General features: G+C 38.4%; 1 protein-coding gene across 38 annotated transcripts in view; it reads right to left on the reverse strand.

The window, feature by feature from the left end:
• Positions 1-26431, reverse strand: part of DTNA (dystrobrevin alpha) — a 387334-nt gene that overhangs the window by 193917 nt on the left and 166986 nt on the right. For 36 of the 38 annotated variants that reach the window (XM_082416073.1, XM_082416058.1, XM_082416049.1 and 33 more), the window contains one exon: positions 16885-17014. The exons of the other annotated variants lie outside the window; for them this stretch is intronic. The gene's annotated coding sequence lies outside the window, so the exon portion shown is untranslated. The remainder of the gene's footprint in view (positions 1-16884; positions 17015-26431) is intronic. 38 annotated transcript variants of the gene reach the window in all.

A 26431-nucleotide genomic window follows, 5' to 3' on the forward strand; every position in this document is an offset into this window, starting at 1 on the left:
GAATACAGATAGAAAAATCCTCAACAAAATACTAGCAAACAGAAACCAACAACACAGTAAAAGAATCATACACCATGATCAAGTGGGATTTATCCCAGGGATGCAAGGATTCTTCAATATACGCAAATCAATCAATGTGATACACCGTATTAACAAATTGAAGAATAAAAACCATATGATCATCTCAGTAGATGCAGAAAAAGCTTTTGACAAAATTCAACACCCATTTATGATAAAAACTCTCCAGAAAGTGGGCATAGAGGGAACCTACCTCAACATAATAAAGGCCATATATGACAAACCCACAGCAAACATCATTCTCAATGGTGAAAAACTGAAAGCATTTCCTCTAAGATCAGGAACGAGACAAGGATGTCCAGTCTCACCAGTATTATTCAACATAGTTTTGGAAGTCCTAGCCACGGCAATCAGAGAAGAAAAAGAAATAAAAGGAATACAAATTGGAAAAGAAGAAGTAAAACTGTCACTGTTTGCAGATGACATGATACTATACATAGAGAATCCTAAAGATGCCACCAGAAAACTACTAGAGCTAATCAATGAATTTGGTAATGTTGCAGGATACAAAATTAATGCACAGATATCTCTTGCATTCCTATACACTAATGATGAAAAAGCTGAAAAAGAAATTATGGAAACACTCCCATTTACCATTGCAACAAAAAGAATAAAATACCTAGGAATAAACCTACCTAGGGAAACAAAAGACCTGTATGCAGAAAACTATAAGACACTGATGAAAGAAATTAAAGATGATACCAACAGATGGAGAGATATACCATGTTTTTGGATTGGAAGAATCAATATTGTGAAAATGACTACACTACCCAAAGCAATCTACAGATTCAATGCAATCCCTATCAAATTACCAATGGCATTTTTTACAGAACTAGAACAAATCACCTCAAAATTTGTATGGAGACACAAAAGACCCCGAAGAAGCAAAGCAGTCTTGAGGGAAAAAAATGGAGCTGAAGGAATCAGACTCCCTGACTTCAGACTATATTACAAAGCTACTGTAATCAAGACAATATGGTACTAGCACAAAAACAGAAACATAGATCAATGGAACAAGATAGAAAGCCCAGAGATAAACCCACACACCTATGGTCAGCTAATCTATGACAAAGGAGGCAAGGATATAGAATGGAGAAAAGACAGCCTCTTTAATAAGTGGTGCTGGGAAAACTGGACAGCTACATGTAAAAGAATGAAATTAGAACACTCCCTAACACCATACACAAAAATAAACTCAAAATGGATTAGAGACCTAAATGTAAGATCAGACACTCTAAAACTCCTAGAGGAAAACATAGGAAGAACACTCTTTGACATAAATCACAGCAAGATCTTTTTTGATCCACCTCCTAGAGAAATGGAAAGAAAAACAAAAATAAACAAATGGGACCTAATGAAACTTCAAAGCTTTTGCACAGCAAAGGAAACCATAAACAAGACCAAAGGACAACCCTCACAATGGGAGAAAATATTCACAAACGAATCAACAGATAAAGGATTAATCTCCAAAATATATAAACAGCTCATGCAGCTCAATATTAAAGAAACAAACAACCCAATCCAAAAATGGGCAGAAGATGTAAATAGACGTTTCTCCAAAGAAGACATACAGATGGCCAAGAAGCACATGAAAAGCTGCTCAACATCACTAATTATTAGAGAAATGCAAATCAAAACTACAATGAGGTATCACCTCACACCAGTTAGAATGGGCATCCTCAGAAAATCTACAAACAAGAAATGCTGGAGAGGGTGTGGAGAAAAGGGAACCCTCTTGCACTGTTGGTGGGAATGTAAATTGATACAGCCACTATGGAGAACAGTAAGGAGGTTCCTTAAAGAACTAAAAATAGAATTACCATATGATGCAGCAATCCCACTACTGGGCGTATACCCAGAGAAAACCATAATTCAAAAAGACACATGCACCCCAATGTTCATTGCAGCACTATTTACAATAGCCAGGTCATGGAAGAAACCTAAATTCCCATCGACAGACGAGTAGATAAATAAGATGTGGTACATATATACAATGGAAAATTACTGAGCCATAAAAAGGAACGAAATTGAGTCATTTGTTGAGATGTGGATGGATCTAGAGGCTGTCATACAGAGTGAAGTAAGTCAGAAAGAGAAAAACAAATATCGTATATTAACGCATGTATGTGGAACCTAGAAAAATGGTACAGATGAACTGGTCTGCAGGGCAGAAGTTGAGACACAGATGTAGAGAACAAACGTATGGACACCAAAGGGGGAAAACCACGGTGGGGTGGGGATGGTGGTGTGCTGAATTGGGCGATTGGGATTGACATGTATACACTGATGTGTATAAAATTGATGACTAACAAGAACCTGCAGTATAAACAAACAAACAAGAAACTAATACTAAACTTTCTTTGGGTTATTTGTATGGAAATATGTTAATATAAATGTTTCAGACATTACATGAAATTTCTAAAAATCTTGTATGTTCTGGTATAATGTTATAAGTCATAATTCCAGTTATTACTTTAAAATGTATATCTCAGAAATAACTAAATTTCCTTGTCAATTGCATTATTACGAACTTTCATCAAGTCTTTAACCGTGGTCATTTTTAAGTCTTTTGTCATTTACAGGCAGTTCTGGGTGTACTCTGACGCTTTCGCAAAAGTGTTCCCATAAAAGGGTTTCATCTTCAAGGAATTCATGGAAAAGACTCTGACAAGTATAGGTTTCTGGTAACTGACTACACTGCTGAACTGAATGAATAAGCATTTTCAGAACTCTAATGGAAAACTGATGAATTCATAAAAGTGCTAACAAAAGATCAAGATGAAAAAAAAATTAATTACATGGGACTGAGTGGACTGATGAGGATGATTATAATTTTTGTGACTTTCTGTTTGAATAAAAAAAAAAATCCCACAAGGACTCAGAGGCAAAAAATATACAAATCAATTTTCACTGCAAAGTAAAGGAGCTGTTACAGTGGAGGATTACTGGCCTGATTGTCAATATTATGACATAGTATGCGTGTGTTTCGTGTTTGGTAATTGCATTCATTGTTGCTTTTGTTGTGGTCACCCATTTACAATGCTTGGTGTCAGTTTATTTATCTCTTGTAAAAATAAAATACAGTGTGTGTGTGTGAGTTGTGAAAAAAAAAATCATCTGTCAAGTTCACTAAACCAGGTTTAAGTGTTCCTTAACCTGTTCTTACTTGATCAGCATGCCTATGCTAATCTCTCCGCTGGCATTCTGTGACGTACTATTCTTTTCATTCATGACACTTTTCTCACGGCAATATTATGATTTGAAATGTTATATACACATAAATATATTTTGGTATTCATTAGTTTAATATCTGTCATCTGACACACTGTAAGCTCTGCAGAGAAGTTAGTCAACTGTGTACCAATTTCATCCCAGCTCCAGCAGTTATTCAGTAAATATTTTTTGAAGGAACAAAGGATAAATTATTGGGTACCTTTCTGAATTTGGAAATTGATGGATATTCTTAAATTTCAGCTAGGCACAATTAGTAAAGAAGGAAGAGTACCGTGTCATGCAACACAGATATTTTTTAAGTCTATTACTGCCTGTGTTAGGCAGGGTCATTTTAGGTCTTAATGATAAAACACAATACAAACTCATTTAAACAAAATTAATAATTTATCAACACAAGACTGGAAAGCCAAGGATTGTCTTGAAGTAAGATTTGATCTTGTCTTCAACACACAGCACTAGAAGGAATACTCAACAAAATCAGGGATATGCGTCTGTTTTGTTCAATGATTTATCCCAAGTTCCTATATGAGTGCTGTCACATAGTAAATGCTCAATAAATACTTGTTGAATAAATGAATGATCAATCTCTGTCTCTTGGAAAAAAAAAAAAAAAAAAGAAGAGGAAAGGATGGAGACACACACAGACACAGAAAACCATGTGAAGACAGAAGCAGAGGTTGGAGTCTCACAACTACAAGCCAAGGAATTCCTGTGATCGCTGGAGCCACCAGAAGCTAGGAAGAGGCCCGGAAGGATTCTTCCCTAGAGACTGGAGGGAGCATGGCTCTGCCAGCACCTCGGCTTCGGTGTTCTCTCCTCCAGAACTACGAGAGAATAAGGTTCTGTTGTTTTAAGCCACCTCATTGGTGGTAATTTGTTAGAGCAGCCTTAGGAAACTAATAAAGGGAATTTCTAGGAAAGGTCTCTTCACTCCAAAAAAAGAGACTCAGGGGGCTTCCCTGGTGGTGCAGTGGTTGAGAATCTGCCTGCTAATGCAGGGGACACGGGTTCGAGCCCTGGTCTGGGAAGATCCCACATGCCGCGGAGCAACTAGGCCCGTGAGCCACAACTACTGAGCCTGCGCGTCTGGGGCCTGCGCTCCGCAACAAGAGAGGCCGCGATAGTGAGAGGCCCGCGCACCGCGATGAAGAGTGGCCCCCGCTTGCCGCAACTAGAGAAAGCCCTCACACAGAAACGAAGACCCAACAGAGCCAAAAATAAATATAAAAATAAATAAATAAATAAAAGATTACTATTAAAAAAAAAAAAAAAAGAGACTCAGGGAGAAAAGAAAAACTTGGTGGATGAGGAAACAACGAATGATTCTGTATGGCTGGTGCACAGGCTGAGTGAGTGGTGAGTTAAGGCCCAAGAAGAGCCTGAAAAAGTACAGGACTCAGCCGGCCATCCCAGAAGTCCTGAAAAGCAGCAGATGCTAGATTGTGTGAAGGACTAGGTTGAGGGAATTGTGAATCACTACTGTGTTTTCTTTTCACATGCTACAGATGATGGGGTTCCTTCTTCCCCAAGTGTTGGCTAAAGTGAATTGTTTGCTTCCTGTCTGGTGATTATTGACATTTCCTGGGGGTGCTGCCCTGCCTCGGCCTAACGGCTGCCCTTCCTCTTCTGGTAGCTCAGATTCACTGAGGGGGAGGCCAGGGGGCTTCTGCAACAGGAGAAATTAGCCTGTCATCTCCTTTAGAACGGGATGCTTGCTTCCTCAGATACTCTATTTCATACCATCAGACCTACGGTGCACAGTTGGCCTTTTCTATACCCCAAGTTCTGTCCTGGGATCCCATCTTCCCCACCAAAGTTATCTGCCAAAGAGAGACTTTTTAAAGTGAAATTTCCTTTTTCAGGAACCTTTTGTCTCCCCTTTTAACATCATCATCTCCTCTGGTCCAGTCCACATCCCTAGCACCCAGGCAATTCACTCTAGACCATGGGATGGACGAATAGCCATGATTCAGCATCTTGTCAGCCTGCCCAGATGACACACATGCATTTTAATAGGGACCCTCTGGACACGCAGTTTCACAGAGCACAGAAGGCGGCTGATGTAGGTACTCTGAACAGAGGAGCATAGTGGGCTGAGAGGAGCAGATCTTTGGAATCTCGTCTACTTTGAATTCAGGGTGCACTCCTTGCTGACTGCATGGTCGTGAGCAACTTTCTTAACCTTCTGAGCCTCAATTTCATCATCTAAAAGTGAGGGTGATACTAGTACCTAGCTAGTGGAATGGTGGTGAATGTTAAATAGATAACATACGGAAAGTACCTAATGTGGAGCCTGGTACACTGTAACCGTGGCTCTTAATATTTCTCAGTCTTGGCACTATTGACATTTGGGGGCAGATAAATTCTTTCCTTTAAGAGACTGTTCTGAGCATTGTAGCACATTTGGCTGCATCCTGGCTTCCACTCACTAGATGCTAATAGCCCTCCACACCCTCAGGCCCCTGGCTGAGAACCATTGCTTTAGAGTCAGGTGGGCAGGTCTTTGTACACCTCTTCAGAAACAGAGGTAGATGATTTTCTGTCCTGTCTACATATAGGACACAGTCCACACAATTGGCCTTGTTATGACTAGTGACATTTTTCCTATTTGAGTAAAAAATCATCCTTCTTTCTAAGCACTGAAGTGTGTATCTTGTCTGGTGTACTTCAGATTTCCCTCTCCATGGGCACGGGAAGGTGAAGGAAAAGCAGGACATGAGGGTGGGGTCTGACAGCAGAATCGCTTTCCAACGCTAGCATTTCCTTGATGTCTGATTTTTCCCCTTAAAAATTCATGCTAATTTTGCTTTCAACTCAATTGTTTAGTAATTGCTGTCTTCATAAAAATGGAATGTCCCCTCTCCTGTTTACTTGAGTAAAATACTCAAGGGGCAGTATTTTACCCTGGGGTTTGGGTCCCCAGGCATACAAGCAAGCAGCCCAGTTAGAACAGAATGGTGTTATGTGGATGACCTTTGAGTTGTTGGTGGTGTTTTCTTCAAAATCTATCAGATATTTTTTATTTTATGGGTTAATTTCACCAACAGCCAGAAGTCCACTTTCCCCTTGCTTCTGTGCTGCTTTTTAAAACAATGGACTTTCAACAGGGGGAGAAATGAATCCTTAAAAATTCAACTTGGACTTTCAGTTATAAGATGAATAAGTCCTGGAGATCTAATGGGCATTTAATAATACTGTATTGTATACTTGAAATTTGCCAACAGAGTAGATCTTTTTTAAAAAATTTATTTTACTGACGTATAGTTGATTTACAATATTGTGTTGGTTTTTGCTGTTCAGCAAAGTGATTCAGTTATACATATATATACATTCTTTTTCATATTCTTTTCCATTATGGTTTATCAAAGAATATTGAATATAGTTCCCTGTGCTATACAGTAGGATCTTGTTGTTTATCCGTTCTATATATAATAGTTTGCATCTGCTAATCCCAAACTCCCAGCCCACCCCTCTCTCATCCCCCCTCCCCCTTGGCAACCATAAGTCTGTTCTCTATGTGAGTCTGTTTCCAGCAGTGTAGATCTTAAATGTTCTCACCACACACACAAAAAGACAGTAACTCTGTGAGGTGATGGATGTATTAACTAACTAGATTGTGGTAAGCATTTCCCAATGCATATGTATATTAAACCAGCATATTGTACCTCTTTAAAAAATCATATTGTATATTAAATATATACAATTTTTATTTGTCAATCATATCTCAGGAAAGCTGGTGAAAAAATAAAAACTATAAGAAAAAAAATTCAACTTGGAAAAGGTAATATTATCAAAGAGTGGAATAAATGCTGAAATAATTTCCTCCCAAAACTGATCAAACAGAATCACAAGCATTCAGAAAAGGCTGTTTGAGAGCGTGCGCCCTAGTAGACATTTCATTCTGTATCCTGTAAAAACTATATCAAAGATGTTGGGATCCAGTCTCTTTGCTTCTATGGTCATTCTCTGAACCCCTATCAGACCACAGAAAGGAACATTACATTAAATGCTAATTCTCACTTTCATGATTTAATGAGCTACTTCTGAGAAAGCTCCTGTTCCACCAGCCCATCAGAAATGTCTGGGACGGCTAGTGTAGAATTAAGGTGTGGGTCACCCAGCTGAAACTAATGTCAATGGTTCAGTTATTCATTCATGTTCTTCAGACTCTCGGATACACCTCCACTGGTTACCAGGCAACTGCAGCTCATTGCAGTAAGTATACATTAAGCATGGCCTCTATGCGTGAGTATGAAAGGGATCTGAGGATTTTAATGAGAAGGCACTCATGAGCTGAACTAGACGATTATCTTTGTTATTATGTAAGACAAAATACGAGGAGGGCCTTTACTATCTTTCAGAAAGTGGATTAATACTATTTTCCTGAAAAGCCTTCGTGCTTACAAGGGGACAGCCCTACACAGCACAGCCTCAGAGCTGGATGATATGGAAAATCTCAAGAGACCTTTTTATCGGCTGGAGGAATTCCAGTTAAGAACTGAGTTTAGGATAGGGGTTTACAAACCCTGCTTCTCAGGCCCTTTCACTCCTTGTACTGTAGGAAGGGAGACTCCAGGAGAAACTAGGAAGGTTTTTATTAGGGTTATCTTATCATTGTGCCTAATGTCTGCAAAAGTTTCTTGCCAAGAGAGAATTCAAAGTATTGTGGCAATGTGGCAGGGTTTGAGGTGGTGGCATGCTTTATATTACTCAAGGTGGCATTGTCGGCTGTGTAGGAGGTATATGAATTGAGGGGGGGGGTGTCGCTAAATCAGGGGGCCTATTGAACTGAGGTCATGAGAGGCTCATTTGCAATGGCTGAATGGTAAGAATTAGTCTTGTCTGCAAATACCATATGATATCACTTATATGTGGCATCTAAAATATGGCACAAATGAACCTATCTGTGAAACAGAGACAGACTCACAGACCTAGAGAACAGACTTGTGGTTGTCAAGGGAGAGGGATGGACTGGGAGTTTGGGGTTAGTAGATGCAAACTATTACATTTAGAATGGATAAACAACAAGATCCTACTGTATAGCACAGGGAACTATATTCAATATCCTGGGATAAAACATAATGGAAAAGAACATAAGAAAGAATGGATCTATGTGTATAACTGAGTCACTTTGCAGTACAGTAGAGAGTAGCACGTTGTAAATCAACTACACTTCTATAAAAAAAAAAAAAGAATGTAGTCTTATCTGGATAGTGTAGGCTTTTTTCTCCCCCTATGTGCCTTTTGTGGCTGCTACTACTCTGGGAAGAAATTCAACTTCAGAAAGGAAACCATGTGGTTCTAGGAGTTGTTCATATATATTAGGAAGGAATGGTATAATGATAAAAACATGTTTTTAGAAAAAGACAGCCACCTTACTTATTTATGCACCTAGAATTGGAAGAAAGATTATGGCAAGTGTTTATCTGAGTCTGAAAGCATATTAGATACATAAACAGTAAAATTTCTAGCTCATGGTTACAGAATTGTTAGGAATTGACAGAATAGAGAACTACCTTATTCAACTGCTTTGATGATTTGGAACTATCAGATTCACAGTTTAAGATTTTGCTAAAATAAACGCTGTACAGATTTAAAAGTCAGATTTTGAAAGTTACAAAAAAATCAATTGATGATTAAAATGCAAGCTAAAACAATAAACAGTCACTCATAAGAATATACTAGCATTAAAGCACATTGTTATTAACTTTTGTAAACATCATAATTCCTTAGTTTTTTGACAGGAAAACATTGTTCCATCCATTCTTGTGATGATCACAATTTTTCAAATCATACTTATGTAAAGATAAATAGCATTCTGCAAACTTCGGGGAAAATCAACCAACAAAAGGTAACCCAATAGGCAGGGATATAATCTGGAAATGTGAATAGAATTCTTATTTTTCTAAGATATTACATATTTATATTATTCAAAGATCAGCACAGCACATATGCTCGTATTTTTAAAAACTTATTTTTCACTTCTGGAATGTTAAGTTATCCATATAACAGCAGTAAGCCAAAGACACAGACAAGTATCTTTTTGTTTTTATATATAATGTACTTATGGACTGCATTATTTTACAGTGAATATGTTACAATCACTTTAGTTGCCATTTTTTGGCATCACATTATGCCTGCCATCAGTTGGACTGTTTTGAGATTCCCATTGAAGGGCAATTTAGGGTTTTTATGCTGCGGTTTCACACACATGCACACAAGACAGTAAGCAAGATGTGCGCCAGTAAGACATTTCTGGTTTTGCTTAGCCGGATGTCCAGCACCTAGCAAAGCTCCTGATATTTAGTTAATTCTCAGTAAGTCCTTGATGAATAGTAACCCTACTTCTATGTATTATAAATAAAACCCAAATCAAGCTTATTTCCTCAGTCCTCACCTTACATGTGGAAACTTCTCTTGGGGGAAAATAAAATCAAGAATATAGGAATATTGGCCTGTTTGTTTCATGGAGGAGAGCAGCTAGGTGGTAAGAGACTCAGATAGGTCCTAGGTGTGGCTTTGCTGCTGATATTGGGGGTATTACTTAACTTTTCTGGGTCTCAACTTCCTCAATGTAAAATTAAGGGGTTGCTGTGGTCTGAATGTTTGTGTCCCCCCCCAAAATTCATATGTTGAAATCCTAATGCCCAATGTGATGGTATTAGATGTGGGGACTTCAGGAGGTGATTAGGTCATTAGGGTGGGGCACTCATGAATGAGATTAGCGCTTTTATAAAAAAGGCCTAACAGAGCTCCTAAGCCCCTTTTGCATATAAGGACAGGAGACAAAACACCTGCTATGAAGCAGGAAATAGGCCCTCACCAGAACTTGACCATGCTGGTGTCTTGATCTTGTAGTTCTCAGATTGCAGAACTGTGAGAAATAAATTTCCAACTTTTATAAACTACATAGTCTCTGGTATTATGTTATTGTAGCCTGAACGGACAAGAACAGGGGTCTAGGTTAGACAATCTAAAATATCCCCTATGATGCTGAAATTCTACAGTGCTAAGACGTAATCTGTGGCAAGTCTAACTAGAATATTACTCGGAAGAATTATACCTTATTTGTCTCAGGCTACCAGGTTCCTAGCGCAGGATCAGGGAACATAAGAGATGTGTAATATATATTTAAAGAACAAATGAATAAATGAATGATCATTATAGGTATAAATGTGGCATAAGAATCATTAGGATTTTTCACAAAAAGAAGGAACCCTTCTCTGGATACTGATTTTTGCAATTAAAATAAAGTCAGAGGATTGCTTTTTTTTTTGGTTGAAGTATAGTTGATGTACAATGTTGTGCTAGTTTCAGATGTACAACAAAGTGATTCAGTTATATACATATATATGTGTAGATATATATTCTTTTTCAGATTCTTTTCCATTATAGGTTATTATAAGATACTGAATATAGTTCCCTGTGCTATACTGTACATCCTTGTTCTTTACCTATTTTATATATGGTAGTGTGTATATGTTAATCCCAAACTCCTAATTTATCCCTACCCACCTTTGCCCTTTGGTAACCATAAGTTTGTTTTCTATGTCTGTGAATCTATTTCTGTTTTGTAAATAAGTTCATTTGTATCATTTTTTAGATTCCACATATAAGTGATATCATATTTGTCTTTCCTTTTTTGAAAACTTGGAGTTTTATTTCATATCAGTTATTATTCTTATATTATACATGGTATTTGAATCATATGATTTAAAAAAATTCAAAACAAGTTTATGTACTCTCTTAAGAAGTGCTAATAGTGTCATTATGTCTAGAGAGATTTTTATTTCGCATCCAATACAAATCCTTTCATAATTAGTTATAAATATTCATTTCATAAATATTCTTAAGGAGAAAAAAGGAAGAGAAATCCTTGCCTTAAAAAGTCCCCAGTTCTAGTGGTGATTCGACATAACATTTAGCCCCCAAATTCTATCAGTCTACAGCTTTAGACATCATTTCCAGGCTTACGCTCACATTAATAAATGAGGTTTTTGCACAAATAGGTGTCAGAACCACAAGGTGCTATATCTTTTAAACTCTTGTTGAACAGAAATAGTGCTATTTTTAGCATCAACCTAAACATAAACTTATTTGCCATGAAAAAAAGATTTGTGGACTTATAAACAGCTTACCCTCAGGGAATATTTTAAATGGAAAATTCTAGCATTATGTTACAAACATATTCTTCTTATTGGATTAAACTGGAAAGCTCTTTTAGAGTGGCAGTTTGCTGCAGTAGAAAGATATGACTTAACATTCTTGTCCTGCCACTTACCAGAAATATGACATTAGCAATTTACCTTAACTCTTGGAATCCTAGTTTTTGTCTAAATAAGAAGGGAAATAATAGGCAATTTGAAGGGTTGTTATGAAAATTAAATAAGATAATGTTTGTGGAGCATCTGCTTTGGTGCTTGGCACAGAATGGTACAGATCCTCCCTATAAGGTCCCCTTTCCCCTGATGGAGTGCTTCCCTTTTGTTGTAATGGCTCAGCGAAGTATTAGAATCTTCACCACACTAAAAACACTCAAACTTTTCTCAAAATATGACCCTTCATGCTTCATTCAAAACCAAAAAGGACTACTCTGAGCTTGGTAAAGAAGATTCAAATACTAACCAAAAAACTTGGTACTCGTCCTTGACGAAAATTTCAAAGGGAAGATGGACAGATAACATGAGGAATTACATGAGACTGTGAGTGACTGAATGAGATGGCTTTTCTTTCTCTTGTCTACAATAGGAGCTGATCTAGAAATGGCCCAAAGGGCTATGTGAATTCAGAGATAGGACTGATAACTGCTGAGCCAGGAGGAGTTCATCAATGACTTCACTGAACCCATAATAGCAATAGAGGTGGTGGATCTTGAAAGATGACTAAGATATTCCAAGCCTCTGAAGAGTGCATGTGTGCTTGTGGGTGAGGGGGGATTTGGAGGGGGGTATGGATGCGAGGAACGTCTAGGCAGAAGAACCAGCATGAGCAAAAGTGAAGGCACAAAGAGCATGGCTCAGAGAAGGCAGATCATCCCCATGTTAGCAAAGGTCAACTGATGAGGAACAAAGGCAGGTGCTGAGACTCAAGGGGTCTGTTGTGCTTCTATTATGACATGTTAAGGAATACAGGAAGCAGATTTTACTCTGCAGTTGATGGGGCAGCCAACACTGGCTTTGAGATTGAAGTGGGTGAACTAGATCAGCTGCTGTTCTGTTGGGTACCTATTACATACCAGGAACTGTACTTTGTTGTTTTATGGATATTATTTTCTAGTCTTCACAACAAATTAGATATATCTTTTCAGGTGGGGAATGTGAAGCTCAGAGAGCTTAAGTAACTTGCTGCTCAAGATTATACATTCTTCCATTAAGCAAATGGCATGAAAGAGCAATAGGGTTTTAAAATATTAACATCAGGACAAACCATTAAAGAATGGAAATGATGAGATCTGAATGTCAATTAGGAAGTTGATTTAGGCAGTCATGTTTTAAAAGGAAAGGAGATTAGGAACACTGAAAAGAGGGAATTTGTGTTCAAAGTGAGGCTGTTAGAGATTTGAGCAAGATTTCTTAATACAGGTTTATTTTAGAATGACATGCATTTTAAGATAATAAACAATGTTGCTTCTGTGTTTTAAAGTTACTTGATGACTATATTACACAAGAGACAGTGCAGCATAATAATTAAGTGCTCAGGCTCTAAGCCAGACTGCCTGGATTTGAATTTTCACCCCAACTTACTGAACCTCAGGCAGGTGATTTAACCTTCCTGGGCCCTAGTTTCCTCATCTTTAAAAAAGGAGATGATAATATTACTTATAGATTTGTTTAAACATGAAATGAAGTATATGTTCATACAAAACAGTGTTTGGTATAAAGTAGGAACTCAGTAAGCATTAACCAGCAATTGCTTTGTGCCTATGTCCTTATTCACCAATTGTTTGTTTAGAAATTATGTACAGTGTGCCAAGCACTGTGCTTGTTTCCAGGGATGCAAATATAACAGGGAAGAATTTTGTATACTGTTACAAGTTAATCACTAAAAGGATGCTGTCTATAAGCTTAAATTATACATAATGGCCCATTTCTGGGAACCCTTCTTCCCAGGTAATGAGTGTTAAGCTAAGATACCTTTGTTTAGCTCACAGGAAACATCCTGACTAGGCCCACCTGTGAATGACTGCAGGGAGGAAGAAATTAACACATCTGGCTGACCAGAACCAGGAAATGTTTGACTTTCCTGCCTCCCCTTTTAGTATAAAAGAAGCCTGAATTCTAACTCAGGCAAGATAGTTCTTTGGGACACGAGTCCACCATCTTCTTGGTCTGCCAGCTCTCCAAATAAAGTCATTATTCCTTGTCCCAATCACTTGTCTTTCAAGTTATTGGCCTGTTGTGCAGTGAGCAGTAAAAGCTTGGACTTGGTAACACAAAGATGAGGATAACAGATGATTTCTCTTAACAGATGGATAGCACTTGATTTTTCCAACATCATATTCTGTGGTTCAGCAGAAGTACTACGACTATATCTTGGTTAAAGCACTTTCTACAACTCTTTGGGCACCCGTGATTTAAAATATCTATTCATAATGTTGCTCATTAGTTTCAGGACTAGTAATTCCACTTCTCCTACCCCCTCCTCCAATATGACGTTAAGGTATGTTCAGCCTGAGTTATCTTTTATGATGGGTGTTCCCCTTGACCCACCAGGCAGTATTACGAAGTTAGTGAGATGATTTCAGTAGTCTCTGCCCACTTATGTGTACCAAACTCTCAGAAGCTGAGTGTTTGCCTCATTGTCTCAGGAGTTTCTTCCTTGCTAATTCATTCGACTTATGTGTAATGTAGTATGCATTATTAATGGGTGTATTTCTCTTCCCAAGACTATTTTTTCTGAATATGACTTTATAAAGCCTCATTTCCATAAACTAGAGAGAAATGTGAATGATTAGAATTTTCAGTGTTGTACCAAACTAAGGAGGATGTGAGAACACCAGTTATATACTGCATTTTAAACCATACCATTAAGCTACACATCCCTGTGTCTCCCAATTTTAGGTTATGAAGGGGTCCAAGAAATTCTGCTCATGGCCGCATTTTCACATTGTCTAAAAGAATTCTCAGTTAGGCATTGCAGGTTTAACATTGACATTGGTTGAACAGATGAAAATTTGTTGGTAGGAGGGACACCATGTCCTTGTGAGTGTACCCACAATACATTAAAATGGACAGATGAGCAGTCATCATGACCTCTGAGAAAAGATTGAAAAGGAAAATGTCTACATAAATAAATGAGAAGGAAATGAAAATAGCGAGGCACTCGCGTTTAAAATAAGCAAGTGAAGTGCCAAAATGATTAAGTACAAAGCCTCTTTAATATCCAGGAAGCCCTTTAGAGTGAGTGCGATTGTGGGGCAGCGGTGAATTGTTTACCTGTCAAAAAAGGCAGGCTTTGGCATCCTCATCACTTTGCTTTCCAATATATTCAGTTTTTATTAAGGGACATGGGAAATGTTCAGACCATAAGGGATCTTCAAATAGCAAACAACCATTACTGAAAGACAGTGATCAGATCCATAATAAAATAAATCTGAAGCCTGAGATTTAAATGTGAATGTAGGAATGAGACTGATACCCTGTGAAGTTCTTATATTGGGCATACAGAAGGTTGTGAAATGCGAATATTAGAAAAGTAAAACTCATATTTGGTGCATATCTGAGAATTTAAAAAATCTTCCCATTAATTTGATACGCAAAATGGGAATATTGACAAAGACTCTGTTAACACTAACAAGTTAATGCTGCAATATTGTATAGCTTAGAATATGGCTTTAAATATATTAGGTTAGTTTTTTTCAGTGTAAAAATATCCAGCTTTACATTTAACTTAAAATTTCCTTTCCTGAGAATCATTTATTTTCCTTGGGAGAAGCAAGTAATCCCTGTTCACTTTTCTTCCAATAATTTTGGGAGAAATTAATGAAGCACTGATGGGTCGGTTAGGATCTAACCAAGAAAAAAGAAAACAGTCTAAATATTTAAAACAGATGGAATTTAATACAGGAAAATGGTTATACAGATGATGGAAGAATTGAGAAGCTAAACTGAGGATAGCAAATCAACCTGGAGGTTAGTACCAGCAGGAAGCCACAGACACCACTACCCACAAGTCTCAAGGGACAGAGGGAAGAGGTGACATTACTGGAGCTCAGAGTTCAAGGTCACTGGGGGAAGCTAGAGGCAACAGCGGGTGGGTCTGGGGGCTGGAAAACCCAGCCTCTAGGGGTCAGCCCCCAAGGAATCAGCAGAATAGAAGCAGGGCAAGGAGTGGACGTGAAGTTGAAAACAGGCACAGACCGGCACAGTGGAAAGCTGAGAGTTAAGTAAGTTAAGAAAATAAGTTTTCCATTTTCATTTTCTCCTCCGGAGCAATGTTACACTAGGCAAATTGATTTACTGATATTTTTAAAGGGCATTAAGTTTAGCTCCTGGGAATTACATTCAACAAATATCTTGTAAATAAATGAAGTCACCATTTTAGTTCCACATATGACCTCAATAAACCAAATTTACACACCCTTAAGATGATGAGACATAATCCACCTTCACTTTGAAGTTAATAAAAGGTAGAAAGGAGTCATCACTGTCTCTTTGGATTAGATTTAGACAGTGGCCAATGCTCTGTCAGTTGCATTGTTTTATTCAGAATTGTAAACAGAGGTACATTCTGATGTTCTGGAAATCACCATTCTTTAAAGTAGATAATAAAGCCACACTTTGAAAACAGGACTCAGGAGGAGGTGGAAAAAGCCACACAATTTCCTCAATAAGACCACCACACAATTCCTCTATTCCTCTCTGTTCTGCTGAGAAATGACAGTGGCATATTGCAGACTAATAGTAAAGCACCAATTTGTATGCTCATGTCTTTGGTAGCATGGAAGGGTAATTATGTATGGTGATGTAAAAAAATATATATCCATCTATCTCATGATCAGGAAAACAAAGCTTAGTGTGTGAGCACATGTGCGTGCTTAATTGTGCACAGCAGTTTGAAAACCACACCTAACCTAAAGCATGCCCTACCTTAAATTAAGCAATATGAGATCTCCCGGTGGGCAGCCTCTGAAATGTTAGCCTTATCTCACACCCAGACCCGTAATGATTAAACTGTCATTATCACCATTAAATTTTTCTCTCATTTATGTCATTAAAACATGATCTTAGCTCATTTTGGCTTATTACTTTGATACTAAATACTGTTATATATTTAAAAACTTGATGACCTGTAGAATAGAATGAAGCATTACCGCATCTGCTTAATAGAAATCAGCAAGGGATGTCAAGGTCATCTCTGTATCTTACACCTCATCATTCAAGATGGTTTCTGATAATAAAAAAAAATAAACAAAAGGCATAGAAACTAAGTCTTTCACTATGTGGCACCTCATTAAAAGTATAAAATGCTGGTTATATTGAACCCCATTTTCTTTTCATGCAAGGAAGAGAAACACTTTAAAGGGAAATAGTTTAATGTCCATCTTAAATTTCTTGTCTCAGACTCACTCACCTAAAATTCAATGAAGAAACAGCATGAACTTTTCAAAACCATCTATTTTCTTTTCTTTGAAATGGCAGTCAACTCTGGCATTTAAAGACTTTCCAAGCGTTTCATCCAGGGACTGGTAAATCTCACTTATCTGCAATGAGAAAATACACTTTTATTTAACTAAGCAACTCACACTTACATGTTTATTACAGAAACAGAATGGGCAGATCTAGAACATATGGTGTTTTACAAATCCGTTCATCTACTAAGAACGATTTGTAATACTCAACTCAGAACTTTGGTTTTCATTTACTATAAGAAATGTTGAAAAAATAGACATTTGTGCCAGAAGTTGTTTTACAGAGGAAGATGGTGAGGACCAGAGGGGTACAGTGACTGTCCAAGATTAAGCAGCTGGTTAGTAACAGAGTAGCCTTGAACCTTGGGCTGCTAACACTGCCTCTTGTTTTTGGTTGATTAAAAACTCAGAAATGGGAAAACCTGGAATCTTCTGTTTTCCAAGTTGGTAATTTTCTGGAATATTGTGTCACTATAATTTCTCCTAAAGCCAGGGAAACTACAGTTGAAGGCAGAATCCTCAGACCAGCATCCCCTCCAATGGTAGATGCAGGCGTAGGCTACCACAGAGGCACCCTGACATGATTGAATAATCCACACGCTTTATGATGTTGTAGCGCAATGGCATAGATAGTAAATAGGTCAGAATATGGTCTGTTGGTGTTTCTTAACAAGGTGGAATGATTTTATAATCTTTTGCCTTCTGAGAAAACTCACAGATGAGAATGGAAGGAGAGGCTCCTGGGCGCACGCGGCAATTTGCCCAAGAGTCCTGCTGCATGAAAGTGACCAGATGCTTTACCCACCATCTCTCATCAGCTAGTCTTTCCCACCTTTCTTTCTTCCCCTTCCCTTCCCCCCTTTCTTCTTTTCACCAACACACAGGCTGGATGTTACTATCCCACGTGCTAGGTGGCTTGAAGCAGCAGAAATTTGAAGTCAGGAAATCCCATGTTCAGAAGAAGGAGAAGAATGGGGAGAAGGGGGATCACAGCAAATAAAGCGGAGAAGATGTCTGATGGCAGTGAAGCCAGAAAAGGAAGGGACAGAGGAGCCTAGCTCTGTACTCTGGCTGGTGGGAGGTGGCCTCTGTCTCCAGACCCACCCTTAGCTTTCCTCTCCCAACTATCTTCTTCGGCCCAGGTTATCTAAAACAATGGCATAATTATTTTTAACTTTCATGGCTTCAGACCTCCTATGCTTTTGGGTTCATAGAGAAAATTCTATACAATAACTCCCCCTGGCCTCTAATCCAAGTTCTCAGATATATTCATGATTGCCTTATATTTATTTAACAGGACATAAAGAAAATTTCACGACACAATTAACACTTGTTCTCTCACATTAGAACCCAATAGTCTTTCACTGTACTTAGATTCTAGGGACATGCATACAACTGGCATTCTTTGAATTAAATGTATTATTACAACAGTAGCACTTTCAGATATTTTTTGTTTTCTGAACATACATGCTACTAATTTTTTAAAAATTGGGGTTTGGGTAAATTAGACCTATGCATCTGGGAATAAGTTATATGTTAAAAATATTATCCCTCCCTCATGAATGCAGCTCTCCAAGTCAGAGCAACAGGAAATAAATGGAAATCTTACACCATCTTATATAATTTTATATGACTATATATATGTATATGATAAATCTTACACAAACAGGTAAACTTATATCCAGCTATATCTGGCAGTGTAGAGTCACTCAAGAAATCCCTTAGGCCTGGGCACCTCTTAGGATCATGCTGCTGGTTGTGTTCATCTGCCTGGCAATTTTGGGAAGCATGTTCTGCATTTTTGGTTTTTGCCCAGGTCCCTGGGTCATCCCAGATTGCAATAGACTAGGAGGGCGATGAGCTCAGATAGAGATGCTGTGTGAAAGGACCCACAGGGAGGTTCAGGTTTCACGCCTTAACTGGGATCTGTGACTGCAGTGAAAGTTGCCATTTGGATGATATCTTGATTATGAGCCAGCTTTCATTTTTGCTGTTCCTACTCGAACAGGAAGTGGCCCCTATCTCAGCCTGTATCTCATAGGCAGTGATGGAAACCAGCTGTCTGGTAGGCAGCTCCATCCCTACCCACCTTGGCTTCTGTCCCCTGAGACCACTTCAGAGGATGCAGACTGATTATCCATAATTCTTTCTAGTCTGGAGCCTGAGGGTGGCCGCCTCCCAAACTGTCACTGAATTAAAGGCATCCATCCTCCCCTCTATTCTCCCAGCAGCCCAGTGGACACTTGCAAAGCAAAATTCTCATGTGAACATTGATTAGGTAGAGAAAATGATACTTTTCTCTCTTTAACTTATTTAATTCTACATCAGCTATCAAATTCTAGTTTGACTGTGTGACTTGAAGTTAAAATTTAGTGTCATGGGATAAAATAAAACTCTGTCTCCTTTCATCTGGCTCCCTGAAGAGCTTTTGGTCAGTGTCCGGATTGGAGTTAGGAGTCAATATCTTACCACTGAGTACCACAAGAGAAAGAAGTATTTGGTTCATTTGGGGTGCCGTATTTTAGTCCTATAGTTTGGATGGAAGTTGCTGGGGGTGGATTTTTTCTTATTAAGATAATCTCCTCAATGTAGAGCACACAGAAACAGAATGGACCACCAAAAAAAGATAGTAATCTTTACACTAATGGTATCAATTTAAATAAAGGCTTGATAATCATTGGTGGTAGTGGGATTTGATCAAGCACATACACTCCCAAACGAGGTTATGTGGGAGCAAACCAAATATTAGACTGGAGTGAATATTCACATTTTTATTCACATTCATGTCCTTACTGATCTTCCCACCTAAAATAGTACTCCTCCCTCATTCTCTATTGCTTACCTTGATATATATTCACCCACATAGCACTGCTACTATTTATTATTTATTCATTGTTTGTCACTTCACGCTAGGATATAAGCTCCACGAAGGCAGGAACTTTGTTCACTATTGTACCCCTGAGGCTTGGAACAATGCCTAACAAATAGGCAGTAATATTTATTGCATGAATGAATGAATATACCTTGTGGTCCTCTTTTCTTAGAAACATTTGATCCAGTTTCCTCTTTCTTACCCTTATGAGTTTGCACCATATTGAAAATGATTTCCTCACAATGGGAAAAATTCAAAGGCCTTTATTCACTCCGAAAAAATGAAGAACCCAAGTGAGCATTATGTCTACTTTCCTTGTTAGGTAGAACTAGGATTGCCTAACTGTGAAAAGGAGGATTGAAGACGATGTTGTCTAGTACCTCTTCTGTAGCCTTTTCTTCTCTTTTAGTTATGCTTGGGAGACTATAGTGTTATGAGTCTAGCTTTCTAGACTTCAGAGGTTAGGATGGGGACCACTTTCAGATCACTGTAGTCATAGGGGGCAGGTTCAGTGTTTTGAGGACCAGTTACAGATGATGAAGACCAGAGATCTGCAAAGGGCGCCCCAGAAAAATGCAAAGATGGAGTGTTGCACTGCACTCATAAACATGCATGTGGGGCTTTTCTGGTATTTTACACTGTCAGTTGGCTTAAGTTGTAGCAGTTATTAAGGGATGTGGCTAAGAATGGCCAAAGTCACTTGGGAAACAATAACTACTTGTTCAGATAATTTCCCAACAACTTAAATAGGTCCTGCTTTTTACGAGTGACTCTTTGCTGCCATAGTCACAAATGGCATGCTAGGAACTAGTATATATAGGATGGATAAACAACAAGGTCCTACTGTATAGCACAGGGAACTATATTCAATATCCTGTGATAAACCATAATGGAAAAGAATATGAAAAAGAATATATATGTATAACTGAATCACCTTGCTATATAGGAGAAATTAACACAACATTGTAAATCAACTATACGTCAATAAAATTTAAAAAACCAAAACCCAGTGGCATGCTAGGGTGTCATGCCAGTGCTTAGGCCGAGCTCAGGACTCTGGCTACCCCTGTTCACACACACAGCATCAGTCAGATCCCTAGCAACAATGAGGCTGGAGGAAGAGGAAACACTTGGATCTGAAAGGTCCTTGAAGCACCTTCTGATGTTATAGAAAGGAGGCTGAATAGGATCAGAAGCCTGGGTTTTATTTTTGTCTCTCCCACTAACTAGCTGGGCAAATCATTTATACTTAACTGGGTTGCCGTTTTCACATTAGTAAAATGAGGGTATTGGTTGAGACCGGTGCTCTCAACCAGGGATGATTTCGCCCCCACCTCCCAGGGACAGATGGCAATGTATAGAGACATTTCTGATGGTGAAGGGAGGGTAAGTGAGACTGGCATCTAGTAGGTAGAGGCCAGGGGTGCTGCTGGACATCCTACAGGCACAGGACAGCTCCCATCAGAAAATAATTAGCAGTCCTAAGTGACAGCAATGCCGAGGCTAAGAAACACTGGTTAGATGGTTCAAGTCCCCTCAGTCCTAATAGTATTCTCTAATTTTACCACTGGTCTCCTCCAGACCTCTGACGCCGAAACAAGTTAAGCCTGATTCCTCTCTGGAAGCTCCTCCAACTCTATCTACTGCATCAAACTCCTCCCGCATCTCCCACCTCTACTCTTAGCCCCTCCGTACCCGGACCTTGGTGTCTGCGCACCATGCTTTGTGTTCCTTCTCTGTAGCACATGTTACTACGTACAATTGCTATGAATTTTCTTCTCTGTATAAGAATATATGCAACTTGGCAGGGACTGTCTTGTTTATTTCTTCATCGTCTTTAGCACATCATCTTTAATGATGACTAATTCTCCTCACTAAATGTTTGTTCAATTGATGGTGGAACAATTAGCAAACATGAAGGTCAGTGTTTTCTCACTCTTCCCTACACAGAGCTGTGGTATAAACTTATTAGATCATTTCAGCAGATTATTAGTTACTGGCCTAAGAACATTAAAGTGGCTCAGGAAGCTACAGTAAAGTGGATTTGGGATCATGGCCCTTGGACTAAAATCAGAATCACTCCAGACACAAGGTTATTAGGTCAGAGTCAGGGAGGAGACTGTGGAGATGGGCCTTTCTGGATGCTTTAAAGCTGGAGACAGAATTAGTGCACAGGGATGGATACTTGGGCGCCCTCTTTGTTCCAAAGATTTGTTCTTGTTGACACAGAGTTCAGCCTGAGAACTAAGAAGGTCTTGGACGTCTGCACATATTTCCTATTAAGGGCATAGATTGTTGCTTCAGGCTCCGAGGATAAAGAGGCTGTAGCACTGGGACAGCCTAGCTGCTCCGATCCAGTGTGATCCGCCCAATCACAGAAGGGCAGAATCACCAGAATCCCAGCAGAAATTCTGGGCGCCAAGGGAATTACTGTTGAGACTGGCTGCATCTGTTTCTTGCTGTGCAGACACCTCATTTCTGTGAAGTTTTGAAGTCTTTGGCCAACTAATCAGGGAAATGAATCTAATCTCAGAGGGAGTCGTGCATCTGTAATCCCTGCCCATCGGATTGATACCTACACAGGGAAAGTAGAGTCACTGCCTGCCTCACCTCTCAGTCACCTACTTTACTACCCCCTAGGACATATAACAAGACCACAAGAGGATATTTGAGCAAGTGGGAGATAGTAGCAGAGTGTTCCGTTTTCCTCTTGCTATTTCACCAACAGACAGGGATAAAAAAATTATACTTCATCACTCAGGTTAAAGTAAGATAAAGTGGAGAGAACAACACAATTTGGATGAAATAGCTGTCAGAGGAATGGACATATACACTCTGCAGTGAATGTGGAAGTTTTTCCCAGCATAAAGCCAGAGGCCTGCTGACATTCAGGGACCCATAAGAAAAAAAAATATGCTTGTCAGCATCAGTTCAGGCGGGTATTCAGTCAACTGTTTTAAAGGTGTTGAGAAGGAAGAAGGTGGTTTATAAAGGATTTCTCAGCTCTGTTCCTTGCACAGCATGTTTTTCAGAGGGAATGCCTTTGTGTTTCTATCTGCTGCATCTCACTGTAGGCTAAGGCAGGTGCTTACACAGATGATATTTGCTTTTTAAAAGAACATCCTCCCCATACGTTTAATGATTCGCACTGCACCTGGGCAGTGTCCCTCACAGAGGAGCTCGAGCATGGAGAACTCACTTGAGTGTCCGTCATTTTTTCTTTTTTAATATAATAAATGTAGGGCTTCCCTGGTGGCGCAGTGGTTGAGAATCTGCCTGCCAATGCAGGGGACACGGGTTCGAGCCCTGGTCTGGGAAGATCCCACATGCCACGGAGCAACTGGGCCCGTGAGCCACAACTACTGAGCCTGCGCGTCTGGAACCTGTGCTCTGCAACAAGAGAGGCCGCGATAGTGAGAGGCCCGCGCACCGCGATGAAGAGTGGCCCCCGCTTGCCGCAACTGGAGAGAGCCCTCGCACAGAAACGAAGACCCAACACAGCCAAAAATAAATAAATACATAAATTAATTTTAAAAAAAATGTAAAAGTAATTAGCTATATGCCACTATATATGAAGAAGCAAGTTTAATAAAAAATGAATCAGAGATGGCTGGAAACTTACAGAGTTTTTTAAAAAAATAAAGTACTTTTAAGAAGTGTGGAAAATATAATAAATTATAAAGAAAACTAATGTCATCCACATTCCACTACCCAGAGGCAATCCCTATGAAGGTATTCTACATTTACTATATTATCTATACATTATATCTCATTATCTATACATATATATGCATACACACATAATTTTTAATGAAATTGAGGGATTATAAACTATATATAATTTTATTTCAAGTTTTATTTTTTGCTTTTTGTATCCTTTTTATTATTAGTGATCCACACATATTCAGCATGAATACTTCCTCTTTTCTGGCTATGAAATTATTTTATCAAACTTGCTAATTAAAGGATATGACATATGAAGGTACGGGGCATCCAAAGTCACCAAATCCTTCTTTAGTTTACTCATGTGCTTTATATACACTCACATCCACACAGAACACATTTCTGTTATATTTCAGAAGAAGGCAGTAGATCATTTTATTTTATAGTAGTGCTTATTTTGCTACAGAAACCTCTCCTGTACAAAACCCATGTATCCCAAAATATCAGAAAAACAGAAGCCATTTTTTTTTTCAGAATATGCTTTTAGAGAGAGTGATTACCTCATTTTGTAGCTTAAAAAAATACAACTGTGAGACCAGTGAGTGTCTCATTAACTTACACAATCACTAAACTGAATTGTCTCAAAAGTTTTCTTAAACGAAAATCTCCTTTTATGAACAATATGAACCTACACTGAGTACATACAAAAACTATCCCCTAGTGATGACCTCATTTAAAACTTTAAGCTCTGCATGTTGAACTTAATTCCAAGAAAGGCGGAAAGATGAACAGATTTTTTTGCTGACCAGGAGAAAAAGGATTTACCCAAGCTCAGCCTTTTGTCTCTTGCATCTCAGTACACCTGCCAAATTGATCAAAAAGAGAATTAAATTGAACTTTGAGTGTTAAATCAGAATGTGTCAAAGATTTATCCAATTAATTTTTAAAAAGACAAAATTTTAATTAGCCGCAGGCAGGTATATCATAGATTCTACTGAAATTTCCCTGGTGATAAGTGACCATCAATATCTGCTTCAAATTTATGTTCATTCATTTGCTAAAGTCCTGCACACTTCTTAGAGATTAATCATGCCTTGTGATTTGATATGTGTCTATTTGATTTTACCATGATGTAAAGATCAAAACAAATAGAAAAGAAGAAAGGAAGGAAGGAGAGAAGAAAGGAAGGAAAGAGGGAGTGAAGGGGGAAGGAAGGAAAGAAGTCATGAAACTGGATATGCGGTCGGGGAGCCACACTAAAAAAAGATTTTCTGGACCTTTACCAGTTACATTCTTAACATTAATGAAGTGATGGGTAAATACGGGAGTAAATGTTTCCATGCAGAGTACCATACCTCTTCCAAATATCCTGAATTAAATTTTTGTACTAAGCAGATAGAATTCCACATTTTTAAACATTACTCTTCTCTAATATATTACAGAAAACCTAACCAGAAAGCTCACTCTCGTTAAAAAACATGTCTGCATAATAGCAGTTATTTGGACACAATTTCAGTGACAAACTTTGTTTTTTTGTTTGTAATACATCTCATGTATCTTGTTTCCCCAGAAAAAAATATTTATGTGCAAAATATGGAGAGTGTTTTCTTAGACAAAGAAGTGCTTCTTCTGGAAGTCATAAAGAGACAGAAGGATCTGATTCTGGGAGCCAATTCAGGCCTTGCCCTTCAGTGGTGCACTATGACCTTGACTGGTGGCCTTGAATATACCACATGCCCTAGTAGCCCCCTGAGGACAGCTGAGAGCCTGACTTATTTTCATCTGACTCAGAGAAGATGAGTGTCTTTTAAAAAAATGGAGATAAAAGATATACATTTAATTTGGTATCAGTAATTTCCATGCCATTTTGGAGTTAAAAAAAAATATTATACCCTACATCATAGGCACGCAAACCTTTTGTTCTGAAGGCCCCATAGAGCTTGTGATTATGTGTGTTATATCTATCAATATTTACCTTATTAGAAATTGACTTAGAAATTCAAAAAAAATATTTACTTATAAATGTATTTACACAACAATGGTAAACCTTTTAAATGTAACATAAATGATATCTTTTTAAAAATAAAATAGCAATGTTTTCCAAAACAAAAAATGTAGTGAGAAGTAGGGCGTGCTTTTACATTTTTGGAAAACTCTTTAATTTCTGGCTTCATAGAAAGAAGATAGCTGGGTTTTCATTTCTGCTTCTGCACTTAACCTATTGCAATATGTTGTTTTGGTTGAAGAATATGAAGAAACTCCAAACTTACACAGATATGCAGTTCAGAAAGGTAGAGTATTCCATAGCCTTTCAGATGATTGTGGATATTTTTCTTTGATTTGCCTCTGAAACTCAACAAGTGTTGTTTCTTAAAGGTGAGTTGCCATGTGGAGTCTGAAACCACATCAATGAACCTGGCATAGTCCATTACACCAAAATTCATGATCTGTCTCCTATTTGTGTTGATTTTTTAACTTATGCATGATTTTCCAACATCATGAGTTGGCCATTTGAGAAGTATTGGTTCACTGAGTTATGCAGATCTTCCAAATGTTGAGCCATTTCACTCTCAATAACAAAGAGTCGTATTCGTTAATGTCACCATTAATCTCATCAGAAAAGTCTTTTAGGTATTGGGAAGCTGTCAGGCTCACAGTGACAGATGTAAACTTTCCAAAACTCTAATTTTTACTTCAAAGTTTGAATTTTATCATTGTCAGAGAATACTGTTGGTTTTCTCTGCTGTGACAGGCTCCCTTCATTCATTTTCAAGGAAATCGTCACCAAATACCGCATCTGAGTAACCATAGTGTGCCTGCCAGCTGTTCTTTCAAGAAAACAGGTTGTTCTGTGAAAGACGTGGCTAGTTCAGTTTGCACAGCAAACAGTCTTACTCTCAGACACCCATCGTCCCTCAATATATTTCAAGAGCACTTTACGCTTTCCATTGCCT

The sequence above is a fragment of the Balaenoptera physalus genome (genome assembly GCF_965194825.1).
Source record: "Balaenoptera physalus genome assembly, chromosome: 12".
Taxonomy (NCBI): domain Eukaryota; kingdom Metazoa; phylum Chordata; class Mammalia; order Artiodactyla; family Balaenopteridae; genus Balaenoptera; species Balaenoptera physalus.